At 36.8% G+C, this 24,406-nt stretch overlaps 1 long non-coding RNA gene across 1 annotated transcript in view; it reads right to left on the bottom strand.

Moving 5' to 3' along the window:
- The window catches only part of LOC100605828, a 35,573-nt gene extending 12,417 nt beyond the window's left edge, over positions 1-23,156 (bottom strand). The window contains exons 1-2 of the long non-coding RNA XR_178047.1: positions 22,652-23,156; positions 2,482-2,602 (exon numbers count right to left, since the gene is read on the bottom strand). This is a non-coding gene — a long non-coding RNA (uncharacterized LOC100605828). The remainder of the gene's footprint in view (positions 1-2,481; positions 2,603-22,651) is intronic.
- Positions 23,157-24,406: the final 1,250 nt, after the last annotated feature.

Here is a 24,406-nt window from a genome sequence, read left to right as displayed (position 1 = left end):
CTTCTATATCCTTGCGGAATTTTTGTTCAGTTCTGTCAGTTGCTGAGAAAGGGATGTTGAAACCTTAAGTATAATTGTAGTCTTGTCTATTTCTTTTTTAAGGTCTATCCATTTTGTAGATGTATGTCTACTCCATCTTCTCAGAAGTAGAAATCTTCTCTTATTGACAATTTTGATTGAACTTTCCTAACTCCTTCTATGAGCATTTTCATTTTAAAGATATTATTTGAAATCACATTCATTAACTTTATTACTTGAGTATAAAATGGTCTCCTTATACATCTGTTTGAATAGAAAGAAAATCATCTTAATTACAATCAAGTTTAGCCTGTTAATCCTTGAAGGATTCTACTGGATGAGTGATGCATAGTCATGAACAAGTCCCCCAGCCCATGTATATATAGCATCTTCTGACCTAAAGATAATGGCAAATGATAATCAGCCAATATATAAGACATGTAAATGACCAGCTGGCTTTTCAGACAATGTTTTTCACAAGAAAATAAAAAGAAAAACAGAAAATATTTCTCTTGTGAAATTTATAAAGGACTGAATGGTGGGCAAAAAGAACATGACTCCTAACACCAACTACATCAGTGTCTTTTGGGAAAGGGTTTGTGCCATGTCACAAAAATTCTCTAGTAAGTTCACCTGAGAAACAGAAAAGTCCTAGTGCTCTCGGGAGAACCACCTTAAAGGACATATCTTTAATGCAATTACGTAATTTTTGACTAATTTTAATAGCAAGAAATATGTCTTTATTCAGTATAAAAGAGCAATCCTGAGCACAGTAAACAAACTAAAAGTTGTAGACCAGCTCTACAAGATTTTCCGTTAAAAGTCCTTTTCTAATTCTATAACTGTTTTATTACTGCAGGATACAGAGTTTTAAGAAATTATGATAGAATACCTGAAATTGGAGAAAATCTGTTTATTTTTAAATTTTGAAAGCACTTATTATTTTATTATATAAAACAGAATAACATGATTCTGCACAGATATCTAAGTGACCTTACAGCAAACTACAAAACTGAAAAGCTCTGATAAGTGATTTGTTTTGGGATTCTGAGTCTCAGTTGCTAACTTGAACCTGCGCTGTATATTTAGTATTGTGCTTTAGAATGACACTGTGGCCCTGATAGAAGAAAGGGAGGAAGGGAACTAATGAAGGTAGTAAGGAAGGAAGAAAGAAGGGTAGAAGGGCAGAAATAAAGTAGAAGGAAGGAAGAAAGGAAGGAAGGAAGGAAGGAAGGAAGGAAGGAAGGAAGGAAAGAAGAGTTCAAATATTTTAAATAACCAGCGTTTGTAGGGAAAGGCCATTGTTTTTTATAAATATATCTCACCAGCTCTGATTTAAGGAACATGCAAAATAAATAAAATAAAAAGGACTGGACAATTTTATTTTTTTCAGCCTTTCTAATCTTCTTTCCCATTCATTTGGTAGTAACACCTCAGTTTTGCTTTGGAGATTTATGCTTCCTAGTGGATCAAGTGGGAGAGCCCATTACCCAAGCTGGACCAATCAGTTACTTGCAATACAGACTGTTAAAAACTTTAATAATATGCAACAATATTTGTTTCCCCTAAAATATTGTTCATCAGCCACATTTGACTAGAATATAAAAAGTCCATAATCATTTTGAATAGCTTATCTGAACCTCCAGATTGACTGATGCTTCATGCCTTTCAAGGATCCAAGTTCCCATATGATTATGGGAGTTATGATTATGATTCCATATTAATTTAAATACCCAAAAGAATGTTTACTGCTTCAAAAATGACTTTCTCCTTAAAAATTCAACTAGAGTGGTCAAGACAAATGTCCTCTCAGAGCAGTTAATGCAATTGGTTTGCCTTAAATGGCACAGGTTGAAACTTCATAGACAAACCACTGTCAAATCTCTTCACTGGATACTTTAAATAGGTAGGCTGTTCATGAGGCTTTGGTATAACATAATTTGCACTATGTTGGAGGAGAATGTGGTTTTTCAGTACATGGCTTTATAACATCTTTCAAAAAAACTTCTAAGAAATCACATCCACAGAAGATGTTATTTGAAGGTGCCAGAAGGCATCAATCTTTGACTAGAGGGAAAATATTTCTCTTGAAGAATAATAATAAATAGAAAAATATGCAAATTCTAATAGATTGAAGGTGATTTCTACAGTTTGTACTGAAAACTGGATTGTGGCAATTGAAAAATCAGATGGGTGTAGATTGGAGATGAAAATTCTAGAAATGTTCATGCTTTTAAAAAAGTTTTAGAACTAAGTTGACTGAGTGTGATGATGTGAAAATTGGGTTCAGAGAAAATATACTCAGTTACTTGGTGAATAATCTCACATGAGGCTTTACCATGATGAATTAATGCCTACCACAAGCTGGGAATTTAAAGCAACATCTGACAGTTAGAGAAATGTGCCTTTGCCTGGGAGAACCTAATGCGGAGAAACCTGTGAAAGAGATGATCTCTAGTCTACCTTTGCTTTCATTCTTCTGTCAGTACCACAAACTGGCCCTTATTCTCCACATCAAACAGAATAATCACCTTGCCCCGGCCAGATCCTGCCTTTTTTGGGTCACCAAGGCAAGCACTTCTGTCTGAAATGAAACGTCAAAGTGAAACACCTGATCTGTGACATCTGCCAATACAAATACATTTTTAAATAGCTATCTAGTTCTCTCTCTCTCTCTCTCTCTCCATATATATATATGTGTAGTTTTCATACATAAAAATACTTTTCAGTGAGTCACCAGAAGAAGAGATGAACTGACATACAGTCTTAGGATGATGTATTATTTAAGCCATATAGATAAAAATATGAAGCTTTCATTAGTAAATGGTAAAAAAATATATAATTAAAACACAGGTCTTTGGAAACTTGTTCTGCCTTAACACACTGCTACCTCAAAATAAATATATAAATCAATAATACAGAAATAAAAATCATGAAAATATTGATACTCATTGAGTTTCAAACATGGATGAAGATTTTAAATCACATATTCTCCAAACAAAAAGATAATGACTAATTAACAGGGTTTTTTAACGGTATGTTTTTGCTTGATTTATTTTTATATTCCTTTTTAGTTGTACTAATAGTTGTACATAGTTGTACTAATGTAGCATCATATAATTTTAGATTCTAAACTTTTCCATTTAACTTTATAATAAACACATACCATAGTTTTAAAACTTTTGTAAATATCCATGGGTGGTATTTCATTGAATTTGATGTTCCATAATTTTAAAAATGTTTTCTATTTTTGGTATAATTTTGGAGCGCAGTCCTCCAGGTTTAAATATTTTGTACTGATGCCTGAAAATAAAATAATTTTGACTTGCACCTCTTGTGACTTTAGGAATACAGTATTCATTCTAATTAAACTCCATCTTTCTCGAGAAGAATCTTGAGAAGAAAACCTCAGTGGCAAAGTGTGAACAAGCAAAAGAACTGCCAATAATGGGAAAAAGCCATTCCTATGATGTTGCAGTTCTCGGAGCCAAGGAATAAGTCTTGGATATTTTGGGATTGGTTTGCTCGAATATCGGATTTGAGGAACTCTTCAGGCTCACATTTTTCCTGGATTAGCCTGACTTTGACTCTTTATCCTTATATAGAAAGGGCTGAACTGGTCATATTTTAAAAAGAAATGAAGAAAAGATTTTTCAGGTTAAATCAAATTTTATGTTTCTATTTCTCCCGAATTATTTTCAGATGCAAGAAAAAGCAAACCACACAGACGAACTGCACACTGCAATGAAGTTGGAATGCAAGACTTCATCAGAAGGGAGGGAACAAACTGGATAATTCAACCGCAAAATATGTGAACCACAAACAAGAGTAAATACACAAGTAGACACAGCACACACACACACACACACACACACACACATACACACGTCTGCTCTTTACCCAGGAATTTTCATCAATGGAGTTTTAAAAAAGCATATTTATCCCCCAGCAAAAGCATATGGAAAATTTCACATTTCTATGTTTAAATGCTTGGCTTTACACGTATTGTGAATATCCTTTTAGAAAAGCACAAAAAAAAGGAAACAAGTTTTTTTTTGATCAGGCGATAAACAGCAGATTCAAGTTGAAAATAAATCACTATGCCTCAAGTCTTCCTCTAAGACCCAGGCCTAAAATGTTTCCCTAAAATATATGAGTTTCTTGCATGAATCATTTTTGTTATCCTCTATTATACGTGCTCATTTGTGTACAGGGCAAAACATTTTTACCAAATAAATCAATGTTACAGATAAAGAAACCCATAGGTTGTCTTTTCCTTGGGTCCGACAATTAAGTAAAAGAGCAAGGTGACTAAAACATAATATTCTAATATCAAATGTAATCTTTTTGCCAGTTGTCATAAATTTTTAAAAAAATATATTTGGTTATGTATAAATTATAGACTTTTAGCCAAATCTTGACAGTTTAATTTTCAAATAATTAAAATGTTCACTGGGCTATAAAATCTCATTTAGGAACCTTTATGGTAAAATAAAAACTTGACTTCTAAATCCCTTGGGGAAGTACTAATGTCCTATATTTCTAAAATGGTTTATAGTTTTCAAAGACCTTATGCTCTAAGATTATATAATTGATTCCATTAATTTCTTCCTTATTCTTTTTTTTTTTTTTAAGAAGGAGTCTCGCTCTGTCACCCAGGCTGAAGTGCAGTGGTGCAATCTCGGCTCACTGCAAGCTCTGCCTCCTGGGTTAACGCCATTCTCCTGCCTCAGCCTCCAAGTAGCTGGGACTACAGGCGCCTGCCACCACGCCCGGCTAATTTTTTGTATTTTTAGTAGAGACAGGGTTTCACCACTTCCTTATTCTTTATATGTGTCTCGTACTATAGTAGGTGTCAGGGATGTCTACATCCATAACACAAAGCATATCTATGAAAGGTGTTCATTCATATAGAGGAAGAAAATAATTTAAAAGACGATTAGGCACTTTTACTTCTGAAAATATAGTAGGATCGTTGTTTAGAAAAAACTCTTCCAGTAAACAATGCCTAAAAATACTGAATGAAGTTTTGTAAAATAATATATTTTTGTGTTATATGTCTGATAAACAAGTCAAAAAAATCTTGATGGGCAGAAATGAGAAAAGGTGTGACTCCAGAAAGTAGACAAGTTCAAAAGCCATTGTTTGCCCTGAGGACATCTGCCATTCCTGGTAGTCCAGAACTGCATGGACAGAGTAGAAACAAAGCCTGGTCTGTGCAAGGGAAAATGGAAAAGCAAAGAAACAGCCTCAAATCAAAAGTCTCCAAAAGGTGCCATCCCTAGTTGATGAACTAAGAAAGGATGTTCTCAGGAGATTGAGACCATGCAAGCAAATGTGAATGAGAATCACCAGAAAAGAAAAGTCAACCTGATGATTCCAGCTCAAAATGTTGCAGATTTTGGAAAGACACACATATACTTTGAAGTAAATATCAGCCTCATCTTTCAAAAAAAGTAAGAACATAGTAAGATGATGAAGAATAAGAGATTTTTCAGAAATCATTAGGTAGATTTGAAAAAAGAACCAAATGATCAGTCTGGAAATAAAGGCATTCCTGAGAATATAATATAGGGAGAAAGAGATTGAAAATAGGAAAGATAGTTGAGCAAAACAGAAGGTAGAGAAGGTAATTGAAGTTTCAGAAGTAGAAAGAGAGAGAGAGAATGGGAACAAGGAAATACTCAAAGAGTTAGTGATGTGGGATTGTCTAGTATTGTTATGGACTGCAATCTTTAGTTTCAGGAAATCCAACAAATGCTAATATAAAGTAGAATGAAACCCACACACACACACACACACACACACACACACTTTTAGACACATTGCAATGAAACAGCAGAACACCAAAGACAAAAAGATCTTGAAAAGAGACACAAGATAAAATAACTTCAAACAAATGAAAATTAAACTGAAGTAGACTTCCCATTAACAACAATGGATGCCAGAATAATATCTTCAAAGCTCTGAAAGAAAATTAATGTCAAGCTAGAATCTTATACTCAGTAAAATTATCTTTTGAGAATGAGGACGAGATAAAGACATTTTTCATGCTCCCAGGAAACACTTAAAATATAGAATGCTGGAATTCGAGACATAAATGAAATTATTTTTTTAAAAATCCCTTATATTTGCTTTATGCTTTATAATCACAACATACTTTTTTTCTCATCTGAGCCATATTAATGTGGTGATGCTGTTGCCTCAAATAAGAGTTTATGTTTTTCTAAAATTGGAGGAACATTTTATTAATTAACTATTTAAAATAACAAAAATAATATGTAATCAGTTCAGCTGACTTGGAAAACATTGAAAAGTTTGTAGAGGGGAAATAATCAAAATCATCCAATATCTCATTTCTCAAAGGTAACCACTGGTAATATTTCATTCCAAAACCTTTCTATAATTTTCTGTCTATGTATCTTTTGATAGCTTACTTTTTTCCTTGACGGTAGATCATAAGAATACTACTCTGCCAGTCATTTTTTTCTAATTACATTTTTAATGGATAAGTAGCCTTTTGTCATATGAATGCTACTTAATCATTAAATCAGTTACTACTTAGCCATTGTGATATTTGGATAATTGTGCAGCACATATTTACTTCCCTCCCCTCTGACTATAGAAGACTTTCTGTTTATATTGAGCTTGGCCATGGAACTTAATTTGACCAATGGAAGTTAATGGATTTTGTACAGAGATCTTAATTGTGCTTACCCTAATTAGTGTGTCTCTGGTGCTTTGATGATTCACCATAGGTAGTTGCCATCCTTTAAGCTTGGGTCCCCAAATAAGCATACATGGAACAAACCTGAACCCAAATTGGGCCTTGGAGCCAAGCCCCACCACTGCAGAGTTGCCCATTTGTGCCTCGTCAAGGTAGGCTAATCTTAGTTGATCTGCAGACCCACAAGCATTGGAATAAATGCTTGCTGTTGCAAACCATGGTGTTTGGAGATGGGTTTTTTGTTTGTTTGTTTTTTGAGATGGAGTCTCACTCTGTTGCCCAGGCTGGAGTACAGTGGTGCAATCTCGTCTCACTGCAACCTTTGCCTCCCAGGTTCAAGGGATTCTCCTGCCTCAGCAGAACTACAGGCACATGCCACTACACCCAGCTACTTTTTGTATTTTCAGTAGAGACAAGGTTTCACCATGTTGGTCAGGATGGTCTCGATCTCCTGACCTCGTGATCCACCCGCCTTGGCCTCCCAAAGTGCTGAAATCACAGGCATGAGCCACCACCCCTGGCCTGGAGATGGTTTTTTACATGTATTGATGTGACAATAACTGACGAATACAACTGGAATTGGACAATGAGGTTGTATTCTAGTTTTGCTATTATGTATAGTGCTTCATTGAACATGTCACTATAGCTTTTTAAAAAGTTACCATTAATCCCTTTCCACAGAGGAAGAATCTGAGGTCAGGTTGAAGTTTTGTCACCTAATGGCAAAAACCTATTAAATGACAACACTGTAATTTGAATCTGAGTCTGTCTAAAGCCAAAGGCCATGTTCTTTTAAGATGCTACATTACTTGTCACTAAAACATGTACACTTTTTAAATGATAAAATATGTCTGGCAATTTATAATAGTGTAAAAATGGCTTTGACTGGCACTGTAAGTATTAACTGCTTTTTGTCTCATTTTCATGGTCTTTTAAAATTAAATATTGTGTTGATGTCATGCTACAAGAGGCACTAAACTTTCTACATATTGTTTAAAGCAACCTTAGTTTGGTACAATATTTTTTCTTAAAGCAGGCATTAAATCAGACTGTAATTTGTAATAGAAATTTTACATTCAATATGAGAATGAGCACCTTGCTAAAACTTGCATTTCTTGGTTTGCTTTTGAAAATAGGCATCTTTTTTATAACATTACTGTAGGTTTATTTATATTTTATAAATATAACAGTAAGCTAATACTTGAAAGAGTGTGGCAGTATTTTAAAATTGAGTACTTCTTATTAGGAATAAGTAATGTTCACATTATTTATATGGGACAGAGTCATAAGATAATAATATACATCTTGTGAAGAAGCAGACAGGCAAATTAGCAGCTGCCAAAAGAACCACAGTTTCTGCTTATGTTTGATAAATTAAACATGTTGATATAGAACTAATGATATGTATATAAGTAAAGAATACCATTCATTTATTTATGTTCAGCTAATATCTAACTTGACATCATGTAACCACCCCCAAAAACTGATTAGATTTAGTTAGAATAATTCCAATAGACAAAAAAATCATTATTCTCATGTGCCCTCTAGCAAATCATATCTCTGACTTTGACATCCATGGATATTATAGCCAAAGCTAGGGATTATAGTAATATGATCAATTTGCAAATACAGTAGTTTCTCTATGTGGTCTTTATATTACCTGACTCTACATATATGCATATAATATTTTGATTAGCTGTGTTCAGTCACACGAAGACAAGCCAAGTTAATTGAAATAAAAAATACAGATCAGCTTTGTCTTTCACAAGCAAACCTGCCTATGATAACAGCTAATAAATCACTTCCAAATTTTAACATACATTTAAGTGTGTACCCCATATCTTTGCATATGTACTTAAATGATAACACAAGATGGAATGGAATGTAGAATGACAGAGGCAAAAGCAAGTTTCTAGAAGCTAGGAGACAGAGTCATTGTCTAGTTGGATATGAAATATCCAACTTTTCAATTGTCTTGAAGGAGGCTTTTCATGTCTTTTCAGTTGTCTTGAAGATGAGTGTGGTGATACTAGGCTGGGGCAGTGGTGGAAATGTGGAATAAAGGTATGATGGACAGAAGTAAGCCTATTTTAGATAACATGCAAAATTCTGAGAGTTATGAGAGGTTAATACAGGACAGTAGATAGGATGTCCAGGATGGGTGATTGTGTGTGTGTGTGTGTGTGTGAAGAAAGAGAGCTGAAAGGGCATCTTTCCATATAATACTTAAAATAGTGCAATATATGAAGGCTTACATATACAGGAAAAAAATTCTTGAATTTATTTCTCTTCCTAGAGTAAAACTGCTTGTGTCTCATGCATGCCAACATTATGACACGGTGTTAATTGGCATCAGTGAAACAAGGCAAAAGGGTCTTAATCTTCAGCATATTCCATTAAAGAGTTCAGTTCAATATGGCAGCATCTCTTGCCATATTAGTCTTCTTTGCTCTAATGTATTAGGGACATGTGGGGCCAGTATGGGATGTGTAGATGTATACAACTCCTCCCTGAAACAGCTCAGGCAAAAGGATATAGGCCTGGGTTATGACCAACTATTTCACAGGCCCTAGGAACTGCTTAAAAATCCCGGTTTACTCATTGAGCATCCAAGACCATGGATGTCTGTGGCATTTCCCTTCACCCCAGGGAGTCTCAGGTCTTTTTGGCCTGCAAATTGCTCATCCATAAAATGATGTCATAATGAATGCACCAATGAAACACTGCCAGCTGAGGCTCACAAGGACAGAACCAAAATGACAGCACTGTTGAACGCTTCCATGCATTCCCAGACTCATTTTTGCATAGTCTCATTAGCCAGATGTGAACTTAATCCACTCTAGTCAGCTAACTTTGGGATGACTCTCCTCCCACATTGCTTACCATAATTATTTCCTGCTGTAGGAATACTACTCTCACTGAATGTGACCCTTACTTTGCTTTCTGCATCTTGGCTGCCATGTCAGGTTATATAAAATCGTATTTTTCAAAGTATAAAATGGATATGCTGTATATAAATGTAAGGTATTAATTAGCATCTCCAAAATCCTTGCTCTGCTAAATGTTTATCTAAAGAGAGACTTATTTTTCAGTGTTTATGAAATGGTATTTAGTGTCTCTCACACAGCCCAAAGAAGCTACTTTAATGTAGCTAAAAACCACATGCCCAATCACATCCTACTCCATTTAACACATCAGTAGAGGGTGAGAAACAGTCCACTCCAAGCAGCAATAAGCACATGCTGCTCACCCCAAAAGTCCTCTCCTCCCCACCTTACTCAACAATAAAAGGTCTACCCTTCCTCCTTTCTCAACAATAAAACGGCAAGGGAGTGTTATGTCTTAGTACATTCAGGCTGCTAGGACAAAAGTACCTTAGACTGAGTGGATTATAAAGAAAAGAAATTTATTTCTCACAGTTCTGCAGGCTGGGAAATCCAAGATCAAAGTGTTGGCAGATTCAGTGTCTGGCAAGGGCCCACGACCTGGTTCATAGCTGGCGGTCTTCTTGCTCATGTGTCTTCTCATGATTGAAGAAATGAGGGATCCTTCTGGTTCTTCTTTACAAGGCAATGAATCTTATTCTTGAGGTCTTCATCCTCATGACCTTATCATGTCCTGAAGGCCCCACCTCCTAATACTATCTCCTTGGGGATTAGAATTTCAACATATGAATATTGGGGGAACAAACATTTAGAACAGAGCGGTGTAGAACAAACAATGGTTCCTTCTTGAGCAGTCTTGTGACTCAAGAAGAATAAAAACTTCATCTCCACAAGAAATTTACATTAGTAAATGTAAACACCTTTTGTCACTTTAGAGTACTACTTAAAGATTTGCTAAGGTTTCACTTCAGTGAAGGAATTCAATGCATCCTGCTATTACAAATCTAGGTTAAGGTAAAAAGTAATTGTTTCTGATGGTCAGTGGCTAAATACGCCATTTCAGGCTGAAACTGTATTCTTCTGTGTTGTTTCTTACTCCAAAATAGTTTCTCATAAACTTCTCTGTGACACACTAAGCAACAACACTTACAAACTCAATATACTCTCATGGGCATATGTGGATTTTCACATCACTCTCGACATTTCTTTTATCAAGTGCTTCAGTGATTCAGAATCTCCACCATTGTTAATGGCTCATCAGCATCAGTCTCCCACGCTTAGCTGAGACAGAAGCTACTGGTGATGTACAATTCCTGAGCAGTCTGCTGCAACTACATTCTCTCCTGCAAAGCACATCAGAATGCAAGCAACGGTCTTAGTCCATTTGTGCTGCTATAACAAAATACCTTAGACTGGGTAATTTATACACAAGAGAAATGTATTGCTCACAGTTTTGGAGGCTGGGAAGTCCATGATCAGAGCACCACAGATTCAGTGTCTGATGAGGGCCTCCTCTCTGTTTCAAAGATGCACTCTCTAATTGCATCTTTACATTGTGGGAGAGGTGAACAAGCTCCCCCAGGCCTCTTTTATAATGGCAACAATATTCTCACCCATGAGGGCTCTGCCCTCATAACCTAATCACATCCCAAAGGTCCCACCTTTTACCACACTCACCTTGGAGGTTAGATTTTAGCATATGAATTTTGGAAGGACACATTCAGACCACAGCACTGAGAGAAATACTACCACTAGAATAAACTTTAAATCTTTTTAATTGATATTATAAAAACTAACTCATTCACAACTCAGTACTCTAAGAATTATTAGAACCAATACACTTTATGGTCATTGATTTAAACAACTCAGTGCCAGGACAGGAAGTTGAAAAGTGCTACTCTAAAAGCGGACAACAACGTGCTAAAAAGCATGTGGACTTTTAAAGGATTGTCATGTTCAGTTTGCGACTGGAATTCTGGTTGCTAAGAGGTTCAGGTATTGTTGTGAATGTCTCAGTCTCATTCTACACTCCACTCAATATTTACAGGGAAGTCTCTGTGTGGAATGAAGAAGTCAAGAGATACAGGAGAGATAACAGAATTACACTCAAGTCTGATAATGCCATACAATTTCATTGGAAACAGCAAAGATTGAGGGAAGTTGAAGTATTCATTCTGTGTGGTGTTCCTTCAGCCAGATCCTATATAAGTCTGAGCATCACAAATGCTCCTGGGAAACTGAGAAAACTATAGGTTATAGAAGTAAATAGATCATTAACCAGAAATGTAAGAAATAGCTGATGGTCCTTGTGGACACATGGTCTTTGGGGATCTGCGACTCTTTTTTGCTGAAACATTATTTTGGCTTGTGATATTTTGCTTGTGAGCATTTTGGGCTTGCGCATAAAGAGTGGTGATGGTAGAAGAGGGAAATTAGTGTAGGTAAAGAGAGAGAAGGAAAAGACTGAAGGAGAGAAAGGGGAGAGAGAAAAGAAACTTGGAGGTAGTGTGGGAGAAGGAGGAGTTACCATTTATTATACACATTTCCTAAGAACTTGAACTGTACAATCTTTTGTTTAGTATTCACAACACTTTCTGAAATAGATGGGGTTTTTTTAAAGAGGAAAAAAACTTAGAAGAACTATCTTGTCCAAAGCCACCAAGCTACTAAGCTGGGACACAAACCCTGATCTCTCTGTTGCTGAAGCCCTGTGATCTAACTGCTGCATTGCTCAGGTTTCTGGGCCTTTCGGAGGATCTTCCTCTCTTTGAGGATGGAGTTGGGTGTTGGCAAGTTGTTTAAGAAGAACTCCTTGGGTCTGGAGAGCTCAGAGGAACCAGAAGTGAGAAAGTTGGGAACTGACTCCAGGCCGATCTTTTTGGGGACGGAGTGAGAAGAACTGGGAGATAACATGGTGGTTTCCATTTCCTTCCAGGGTGTTCTGAAGGTTCACCAAGATAAAGAAGAAGGCAGGGACTCAGGAGAACACTATGTAGGAATGAAGATTTGCATTTGGCTGTAGCTTTCCTTGTGTCATGGATCTTAGGAGGAAAGTGTTTTAATGTGGAAACAGAAGGATACAGAACTCTCAGGCTTTGAGAATTCTTGATTTAACGGATCAGTCTCATTTTTTTCAGACACTCAGAATAGTTTTGGTATATAGTTTTGTATTTATTTCTATTCAGACTGCAATTGGCTGTAATGAAGTCCAATAAGTAGGAACAACTGTTTGAAGAATTGGAAACAGGGGAGGGTTTTGAAATCACATTCATCTTCATCACCATCATCATCATCATCATTCTTAGGTAGTGGATTTTTCTTCTCTCTCTCCCTCTCTCTTCCTCCCCCAATTTCTCTCTCTCTCTCCCCCAACTCACTTTCTTTCTTTCTCTCTCTCTCTCCTTCTATTCCCATCCTCTCTCTCAGTAACTTCAGATCTAAAGATTAATCAGATTTGTGAATTTTTAGTGAATTAGCACCAATATGGTTTAAGTCACGCAGACTGGACCTTGCTAGCTACTTCTTTCTCTGCTGCAGACTCCTGTATAAAAGCTGATCAGCGTATATGCGCACTGAAACCAATTCCAGTGATTGAACCGTGTTAAGTATTAACAAACTTTTCCACACCGCTTTGTGACACCACAGAACAGATTCTCAGAGAAGTAATTACTCTGAGCAGCCACAACACAACTTCTGACTACAACCGCTTAGTCATTGCAATCTTTTAGTGCATACAACAGGTTTAATAATCTTGGCAATGCGACTTTTGAAAAAATGGATGGATGGTGTTTTTACTAATTGCTGAAACGCAACGGAGTATCTTATACTTAAAGCTAATGATAAATACTCCAGCAAATACTATAGTTTCTATAATATTCTTGATATTGACACTGAGTAGATACACCTATTTGCTTTCACTTTTAAAGAAATAGTCAAAATAATTTAGGCCTGTGCCTCTCCAATATTATCATATCAGGAGATTTTGTTACATTGCAGATTTTGATCCAGGTGGTCTGAATGGGGCCTGAGATTCTGCCTTTTTAGCAGGCTCTCAGAGAGTGCTGCTGCTGCTGTTCCAGGGCTCAACTCTGCAAAGCTGGGGCTCTAGAGGACAGATGATGTGTGCTGTAGAGTTCATCCTTGGAACACATTCTCATGGATATTTAATGGTGTGCTCCTTCATGGTGGTCCTGTCCCAACATATGAAACAGATGCAATAGGATTTGATGTCAGTTTAAGCTTCATAATTTCAATATTGTGCCAAACAATCCAAATTCAAAAAGGAGACCAGTCTAGGGTAAAAAAAAACCAATTGGTTGCCAGAGTCACATATATTTTTTTGTGCATTTTCTAGAGTCCATGTGTAGAAACTGACTACAAATAGTTTTTTTAAACTTATGTGCACAGTAGCTCTTCATCCCACTTGTATGAGAACACATCAAAATGGCAATCTGAGGGTGTAATCATCTATTTTTAATACCAATGTTTTCAAGACCCATTTAATTAAAACAAACAAAAAAGATTTCCTTTCTTTGAAACCACAAGTCTGATAAGCAGCTGGTGCCATTTCTTGGTGTAATCTTAGTAAAACACATCCCACATCCCAAGAAGTTTTTATGAAACCATTCAAGTAATTTCAAACATTCTCCTCATTCTATTGTCCTGTTATTTAATACGCACACAGACACACAGTCAAAGCACATGCCCAGTTGTGCACACACAAATGGGCGCACACAAGCCTGCACATTGTCTAAAGGTATTTGTTATACAAACATCACAATATCATTACTTTTCTTTATCTTGGATTTGGGCATACTACATTTTTGAGACTTTTCAATAATATGCCGATAGTGAATTCAGCTTTTATATAATCTATGGATTAAGTTTTTCCAGGAACTGCCAATTTTACTCCAATATGATTCCAGTATGCTGAGAGAAGGTTATTCCAACTAGAATGTGCTGAAGGGATGGATGTGGCTTCCATGCAGGGCATATTTCAGCTTTTTCCAAATAACATTCTTGTAGAGATTACAGGATAATCTGGCAGCCAGACCCAGCCAATTAAAACAGTAATTGAAATGGCTGAAAATGTTTTCCTTGGCAATTTTTTGTTATTTTGCTTCATTTTGGGTTTCCTTGAATAACAAAAAAAACAGGGTCAATCATAAGACTCCTAATTTATTTTCTTGGTTATCTTTTCTCATCAAACAGAAAAGGGCTGCTGTGGAGCTTAAATTAAAACCTGAAAACTGTGGTATGGGGTGGTATGAAAGCAGGCATGAGAAAACATAAAATGATTCTTAAGCTAACACAAGTAAATCTCCTCTGAGCGTAGAAGATGTGGGAGTTTCTGTTTTAGGTGGTAAGAGTGAAATGCATAGGGGGATTCAAAAGAAAATATGATAAAAAATACAGAAGAGGCTTTCTTGTAAAATATAGGTTTAATTTTTTTGAGATTAATAGGTACTTGAAAGTTGAGACTTATAATTTTAAGACATCTAACATAAAGAACTAAAAATCATTTATGTACCATAACTCTTCTCCACTGAAATCAATTGTGTACTATTGAATGATTGATCATGTCTGGGGTGAGAGAGTATCTGATGATTTTTAGTATTTGCCAGTTTCCATAGTGTAAACATTTTTATCATGGCACCAACCTGGCATTGATGAACATAGCGCTGGAAATAGATAGGCACCATCAATTTTGCAAGGCTCTGCAAACTGCTCCAGCACACTTCTGACTAAAGTCATCACTTTACAAAAGAAGACAGATATGAAAAAGCAGTCCCAATTGAGAGCAAGTAAAAATATCAATAGAGGAAATTAATAGGCAAAGATAAGCATCTCACAAATTAATTAATCTAAGTTCTGCTGATTAAAATGGCAAAACTTGAAAAAACCCATATTATGTAACTGATTTAAAAAGAAAAATACTTTTCCACATCATTCCATGACATAGCTTCTTTCCTTTAAGGCTCTGCTTTTAAGTCAATTCCTCTATGAACCCCCTCTGAAGAAATCTGAAAGTAGTCATTGTAGCCATGTTAGCATCCTCTTGGAATTATTAGGATTTCAAAATATCTTAATACTACTGCATCTAACTGCACACATTGGAATCCCTTGGGAGCTTCCATAAAGTACCAATTCCTTGGTCCCATCCAGGACCAACTAAATTAGAAATCTTGGGTGGAGCTCAGCATCGATAATTTTGGAAAGCTCTCCATGTACTTAATTTGCAACCAGGGTCGAGAACAACTGCACTATACATTTATTTGTCTATATTTTCATTAAAAGTGCTCTGAAGCAGGGTTATGTTCCATTCTCTTAAAGTATGGCCCTGTAGCTGGGCCATCTATATAATTTTTTTTCTTCCTTTATTCATTTTCATCTGCATTGTACTGGCAAATGTGGTGAATAAATAAAGACTTTTGGTTAAGCTTTAAAAGGACTAGAAATACAATGTCTTTTCTATGGATTGTAGATTGAACTTATGTTTATTCTTATTTTCTTATTTTTAGGTTTCAAACCAAGCTCAGAAATTTTTGAGAGGGATCTCAGTCACCAGCCAGCATATACTAATTAATAATGATTTTCAATTATTCCACACAACACATGTGGAACAACTGAACCTTTTACTTAGAAATGGAAACGAATTATAAATTTGATTTAGCAAATAATTAACTCATGAGATTTATCTACATTATGCTAATATGAATATCTTTATGCAAAACCAACAAAGGAAGCAAAAATTCACTCATTTAAATAATGTAAAATATATATATATATTAACAATATAGGTGAGGTTTTAGCTTTTTCCTGGAAGGACAAACCATACAATGATATAGCATGCATGTTTATAGGATTAATTAATTTACATTCTTCTTACTCTAAAAAAATCTTAGGCTATTTAGAAATGATTCTACCCTATTTTCCCATGCACAGTCATCATCATTAGTAGCTGTATTGATCAAAGTTCTATCTATGAATCTTGGAAAGCCATGCTTCGTGTGTAGAAATCTATGCCACCCTTAGGCAATGCAACAGAGCCAAGAATAGCAAGAAGCACAACAAATAGCAGCTGTGGCTCTTTGCATGTGTGGTACCATTTAGGCTAATGCCCAGGATAGCATATCATTTGTCCAAAAGGTGCAGCTGCACCAGCTGGCAGATGTTGAAGGCGGCAAAAACACAGAAGGCAGAAACTGGCACCGATCCTTGCCTCTCCCCAAACCCACTCAAGTTCTTGCAGCACTACTCTGTGCGTGTTCACAAAGAGTCATGGCCAGCATTTGGGCAAAACATGCAATATGACTTGGCTGATGAGCAAGTGTCATCATTTGACTCAGTCACTGGTAGGTGCATCTGGAATAAAGTGTATTAGTTCACCACTGCTGCATAACAAACCACCCCAAAGCTCAGGGGCTTTAAACAGCAATTACTTATTGCTTACACTTATGTGGGAAGGATGGGGTTCAGATGATCTAGGTTGGACTTGGCTGGTGGCTTTTTTTTCTCACTGTGATTCTGTGAATTGACCAATGCATCTCTAGCCTATGTGTATACATTCTGGGGCCCAGGCTGAAGGGGCAGGAGCAACCTAAAAGGAATCTTCTCATGTCAGTGACACAAATGCAAAGGTGCAAGTGGAAATACACTGACGGAGCTTTGAAGGCCTAGGCTTAGAACTGGCAAATTGTCACTTCTGCTCGTATGCTATTGACCAAAACATGTCACATGGCCAAGTTCATATTTAAGCAGGGAAGAACCACACTTTTCACATGAAGAGACCATGGAAAAGGCATAGAGAGGTTTGGGGACACATAAAGAGAATTAAGTTCAACATATTTATCTGACGTATAAGCCCATTACTTTTTTCAGAAAAGAGGGATGATTATGATGACAACGGCAGTAGTAATAATAGTAACTATCTTGTACTATGCATTTACAATGGTCCAGGCACTCTTCCAAACTCTAGATAGATAGATATATACATACATAAGTACATACATACATCATACATACATACATAGCTAAGTAGATAGATAGGCAGATGAAGTTCCATGTAATTCTCACAATAATCTTATGAAATAAGTACTATTATATCCTCCTGTTACAGACAAGGCAACTGAGGTAGAGAGGGGACTTATAAGAAATATAATGGATTATTATTATTATTATTTTGAGACAGGATCTCTCTGTCACTCAGACTGGAGTGGAGTGGTGCAATCATGGCTCACTACAGTCTTGACTTCCCAGGCTCAAGCAATCCTCCCACTTCATCCTCCTGAGCAGCTGGGACCACAGGCATGCACCAGCATGCCTGGCAATTTTTTGTGTGTGATTTTTGGGTAGACAGGGTTTTGCCATGTTGCCCAGGCTGGTCTTGAACTCCTGGGCTCAAGTGATCTGCCCACCTTGGGCTCCCAAAGTGCTGAGATTACAGGCATGAGTCACCATGCCTGGCCAATACGGGACGATTATTAAATTAAAAGAACAATATGTGCTAATTTTCTTAACCTATGGTACAGGAATATTATGTGAATTATGTTCTGTAACTTTAGGATTGCCTCCCAGGATATTTACTGTGTTGGGAGTCGAAATAGACAAACTGGATGAGCATGCCATGGTCATAAAGGAAGAGAGACATGAACATGATGTTCTCATCTCTGGGGTTTACCTACAGAATGTGCACATCAGTAGAACTTAGTGGCAGTGACCACCAAAACAAACTGGTAGACTTTTGAGGAGGAATTCAATTTGCTTTCTATTTCTTTCAGGTTTGAGGCTTATGGAAATCTGTATATGGAGGAACCTGTGGGGTTTGAAAATGGAAATCCTTTGCTCGTTTATAATTTAGAGCACGTTGGGAAAGACAAATTCTACAGAAAGGGGAGAAGTAGAAGCTGTTAATTCCTTTTTAGCAGTAGCGGGCAATGTGGGGAATGGAACAGACAACAGATACGGGGTTTTACAGCAGCTTCTGGGAAATTTGCTGAAAACCCGCCCCAGTGCCACAGCTGTTGCTGAGATCAAGAGTCATGGGGTGGTTTCCTATGATTCTTGCAACTTCCTGAATTCCTCAAAGGTTACAGTGGCTTTGTCTGGCCCTCACTCCTCAAATGGACATTTTTGGTGCCTAATTCCCTATGTTTAAGTCTCCTCCTGGGTGAAGTCACTAGTTGACTACTCCAGTTGATGAAACAAAACCTGTTTCAGGTGATGAGTGTTGAAAGCTTGTAAACATGGATACATTCAAACAACAACAATACATTTGTTCAAAAGAGAATGATTATCTTAAAGATATCCTCCAAAGTGAAAAACTGATCAACATAAAATGATATCTTAATAACAATAATCTAGATATTAAGGATCTGTTAACAAAGATTAGGATATGGGCTAGTCAGACGAGTTGTCAAGTGGAAGAAAGTGTACTTCACAACTAGAGAAGGTCACTTAAAAACCCCACTTTTTAAAGGTACAACTGACAAAAAATAACAGCACATACCGAATGTATACAACTTGAGTTTGGTGATAAGTACACATCCGTGAAATCATCACCACAATCTGTGCAATAAACCTGTCCATTGTCTCCGAAAGTTTTCTCTCACCCTCTTTATTATTTGTGATAAGAACACTTAACATAAGATCTATCCTCTTACCAAATTTTTAAGTATAAAATACAGTACTCGTAACTATAGACACTACACTATACAGTAGATCTCTAGGGCGTATTCATTGTGTATAACAGAAACTTTGTGCCCTTGGAGCAATAACTTCCCACTTCTCTCACCACCCTCTCCAACTCCTGGTAACCATTATTCTATTCTCTACAACTATGAATTTGACTATTTTAGATTCCACATATAACTTAAATCATACAATATTTGTCTTTCTGTGCCTGGCTTGTTTCACTAGCACGATGTCCTCCAGGTTCATCCATGTTGTCACCAATGGCAGGATTACTTCTTTTCTAAGGTTAAATAATATTCCATTGTATGTATATACCACATTTCTTTATCCATTCATCAGTCAATGGACATTTAGATTGATTACATGTCTTGGCTATTGTGAATAATGCCACAGTGAACGTGAGAGTTCAATTACCTTTTTGAGATCTTGCTTTCAATTCTTTTCGATCAATAACAGAAGTGGGATTGCTGAATCATATGATAGTTCTATTTTTAATTTATTGAGGAGCCTCTATGCTGTTTTGCATAGCAGCCGAAGCAGCTGCACCCATTTACACGCCCACTAACAGTGTACGAGAGTTCTCTTTTCTCCAGATCTTCGCCAACACTTTTTATCTTTTGCTTTTTGGATAACAGCCATTCTAATGGGTGTGAGGTTCATTGTGGTTTTCATTTGCATTTCTCTGATGACTAGTGATGTTGAACATCTTTTCATATATCTCTTGGCCATTTTTAGAAAATGCTATTCTTGAATTTATTTTCAAAATATACATTGAAGTCTGTTTTTGAAAAACTTAACAATAATCATCAAACTAAAAACTAGATGTGTCATTCTCAAATCATTTAATAATATTCAATCAAGAATAAAAAATTTAGAAAGCAAAACTCATTAGTTCTTTTATTTACTCAGCAATTATTTCTTGAAAAGCAATAAGTGCTAAGCAGTACTTAGTGCTGGGGGAAGTAACAGTGAGCAAAATATTTGAAGATAAATCCTTGCCTTCATGGAGCTTGGTTCTAGAGTTTGATATAGACAATAAAGATGTTAAGTACTAAGATGCTTATATAGTACTTTAAAAAGAAGATCATTATGGCTGGACGGGGTGGCTTGCCTATAATCCCAGCACTTTGGGAGGCCGAGGCGGGTGGATCACCTGAGGTCGGGAGTTTGAGACCAGCCTGACCAACACGGAGAAACCCCATCTCACTTAAAAATACAAAACTAGCCGGGCATGGTGGCACATACCTGTAATCCCAACTACTCAGGAGGCTGAGGCAGGAGAATCACTAGAACCTGGGGGCAGAGGTTGCGGTGAGCCGAGATCATGCCATTGCACTCCAGACTGGGCAACAAGAGCGAAACTCCATCTCAAAAAAAAAAAAAAAAAAGAAGAAGAAAAAGAAGATCATTACTATGAAAGATAAAATGGATGAGGAATTCTGGGATGTTAAGTTTGCAGTTTTAAATAGGACAGTCAAGGTAGGCCTTATTGAGAAAGTGATATTTGAGTCAAGACTTAAACTAAGCAAAATGCGAGCCATGGAGATAACAAAAACAAGATTTTTCCAGGCATTGGAAATTGTTTTTGCGAAGAAGCTGAGGCTGGGATGTGCCTGGCATGTTTGGGGAGGAACAAGGAAACCAGTGTTGCTTAGGTGCAGAGTTTCCGTGGAAGAAAAAAAAAAAACTCAGAGGAAATAACTTATTTAAGAGTTAAATTGAATAGTTAGCTAAATAGCAACAGAGGAAGATCTAAGTGTTTCCAGTTATTTGGCTTTTCTTTTTTTTTAACACCTTATTAATTTAGTTAGCTAATTAATTAGCTGGGTAGGAAGGTAGGTGGGTAGGTAGGTAGATAGATAGGTAGCTAGCTAGTTTTAAGGAGGTAATACATGCACACTGTATACATTTCCGAATTTGCAGTGGTCTGAAGGAGTGCACAGTGAAAAGTCAGCCTCTTTGATGCACTTACACAGTGTCTCCCTACCCACAAGGATCCAATGTCACCAGGTCTCTTATGTATCTTTCCAGAGACATTCCATGACTCTTTCTAATATACACTGCCAATTGAGGTAATTTGGAAAAGCAGAGTGTGTCACTGAGATCTCAACAAAGTTTGCTTTCATAGACGCACCTGCATCTTTCTACAGTAATTACAAACCCCGAAAGAGGAGGTCAGCCCAGATGGTGCTCATCCCATATAGGTGGGGTGGGGCCTATCTTGTGAAGTCACCAAGTCACCTCATGAAGAAGTTACCTGGGTGTGGCCACTATTTATTCTGAGAGCTATTTTTGTTCCCATATCCAGAGGAAGATTCCGTGGCTGTCGTTTCTTGTCATTTTCTCCCAAGGATAAGGAGTGATTTCACTGCATGCATGAAAACAGGTATAATGAAATTAAAAAAAAAAAGTAGGCAAAAATAAATAAATGCAATAATACAGTGAATAATAAATGGAAAATTTCTGTGTTTCACCAATCAATATGGACCAGGACAATGCATTCTTTGTTTGATAAAAGTTAGAAATCCAAGTTTTTCCTCTAAGTGCAGCCAAACTACATGTAATATATACTTCAGGCATTCAGGCATTTCCCTTGTAGGTAAACAGCAAGCCACAAAATCTTCTGTATTTCTTTGATGTTTCAGTCGGTCTTCTGTTTTATCATGGGCTGCAAGTCTGATTCTGCTCTGTGAGATGTCTTGCATAATTTTCTAGTAGTATCAAAAAAAAGTGCCATACAATCAGAGTCTACCTCTCCAATGATAGTAAGATAAAGGATGTTGCTTTCTTCAGAAACATTCCTATGGCCCTAGCATTGTCATCATTCAACAGCCTATCTCTATAACCACTACTATATTTTCTAAGACACCATCTCTAGAATTAAAGTGTATCTTTAGCTTTGTACTGGTGTTTCCAGTCCTTGAATTCCCCCAACTTGATTTTTCTTAGCCTAAAAAATTACCTAAATTTCCTTTTCTTTTACATTCTATCTCTTTCTTGCCTCACCTAACACATGTAAACCACCATAAAAGTTGAGTAGTAGCTTCCTGTTTTTCCCCTTAAGTTTTTCACTTACTCTAATATACATTTATTCTAGAAGGACATTTTGGTTCTAGCATACCCTCAAGTTAATGATATCATAATATATGCTTCTGACTCAGTTTGAAAATCCAAATAGATTAATGACAGTAAAGGCTTTTGAGAAAGTAAATAAATATATTAAGGATGCTTGACAGACAAGTAATATAAATACAATCCCCCAAAACAAGTAAAGAGAAAGCTGTGATTCAGTGATAGCGTTTTCTGGCAACTTTTACCTGATTTTTACCTTGCTCTCCCACGGTACTGCCCACTCCAGGCTTCTTTTCCCAGCATAATCTATCCAGACCACTTGTGTTTAGTATCCAAGTGTAGCTCTCCTTTGTTCCAGGCTGAGGTCCAGGATATAAAGCTGATGCAGTCACAGGTTCTAATGGGTTAAATAATACTTGGGCACTGCTGGATGCCAACTAGCACAGTTTTCTGGAGATGATATCTTAACTGGAAGAATGGAATCCATTAGTTGGAATTTCAGTTGCTGACTGATCAGCAGAAGAAATATGTGGGATAAGAATGTCTTCTGGAGCCTCTTAAATCAAACCAGCTAGGAAACTGCCTTCTCAGACTGCACGAGGAGTCTACTGAAATTTTGATTTTCTTAGATGTACAGCAAAGAAGTTTAAAAGACCAAAATAGGCACAAGAGAGTTATCGTAATATTAGTATCAACTTTAGGTGAGAATTTAGTCATTAAATATAATTTACTTCCTATTTATTAAAAATGCTGGCTTCCTGAAGTCATTCATAAGGAAATGAATCTGTGAGGCATAACTTGTGATCACAGTGAGGGGTGAGGAAGCCCTTCATATGCAGCATCGTGGGGAAAGCATGAGGAACAACTCAACTGGCTTCCTATGTCAAACAGACAGGTTTGCCTCTAAGATTTTTAAAAAAGAAGAAGAAAAAATAATTTATAACTTAGAAATTAAAACTATTGAATGCCTCATCTAAGATGAGGCAGCACTATCCATTTCAAGGATTATAAAACGAGACAAGTATAATTTGTAGAAATGAAATAGAACTTTTTCTAAGGGAAGGTTATAAACTTGAGACTGCATATCAGACAAGTCTACAAGTTTGGGAAAAAGGGATACATGTGTAGGCCTCTCATGTTGGGCTAAGAAAAGGAAAAAGTTGTTGGGTCTTGAGTTTAATTTTTAAATTTTTTGGTGAGTAGAAATGAGCTCATATAAATAACATTTCCTCTTTTGTGCTTTGCCTAAACTATTCTTCTAAATTGTGATCTTTAGCCACACCAATCCCCAGAGTTCCTCAGATTTCTGCTTCAGTGCTGCTCATGTCATAAACAGAATTCTTATAAAAGCATTTTTAGAATGTAAAATCTGCAGTGGTCCAGAGATGAAGCTATGTTTTAAATAGATCTATGTTATTAGTGAAAACGTGGTATAGTACAGCACACAGCACAGAGAGCCTGAGGGGTCCTGGTCCTAGGCCCAGCTCTTCTGCTGGCCATGTGGCAATGAATGCTCTGTGTCTCTGATTTTTCATTGGTGAAAGAAGAGGGATGAAATGAATGGCTCCTCAGTTAGCTTCCAACACTGAGAATCTGCCTTTGTTATGTAAGAGTAGCCTGGCTTTCACTCAGGCCTGATCATGAATAACCATCTTAATAGTGGTGAGTAATGCACAGAGTCACTTTTCCACAACTAGGAGAATCTTGTGTCTTGAAGAAAACCTAGGAAATCATATCGCCTTGTCTTCCATTGCCAGTGAGGGCTGCATCTTCATCCTTCAAATATGCTCTTTCAGGCTAATCTTAACAACTCTTCCCAAGGGGCAAACTTCACAACTTCTATGTCCTTAATGGCAGAACTTCTTCCTTATGTTTGGTCTGAATCTCCCTGCTGAATTTGCAATTTATTTTCATTTATCCTATCCTTAGCAGAGAGGGAACACAACTGGGGCACACATTCAAGTGCTATCTATTATTAATCTGAGCCATAGTAAATTTGTTTGTACTAGAG

Source organism: Nomascus leucogenys, chromosome 3, assembly GCF_006542625.1.
Source record: "Nomascus leucogenys isolate Asia chromosome 3, Asia_NLE_v1, whole genome shotgun sequence".
Classification (NCBI taxonomy): Eukaryota; Metazoa; Chordata; class Mammalia; order Primates; family Hylobatidae; genus Nomascus; species Nomascus leucogenys.
Note: the sequence above shows the minus strand (reverse complement) of the source record. Positions and strands in the feature narration are given on the sequence as shown.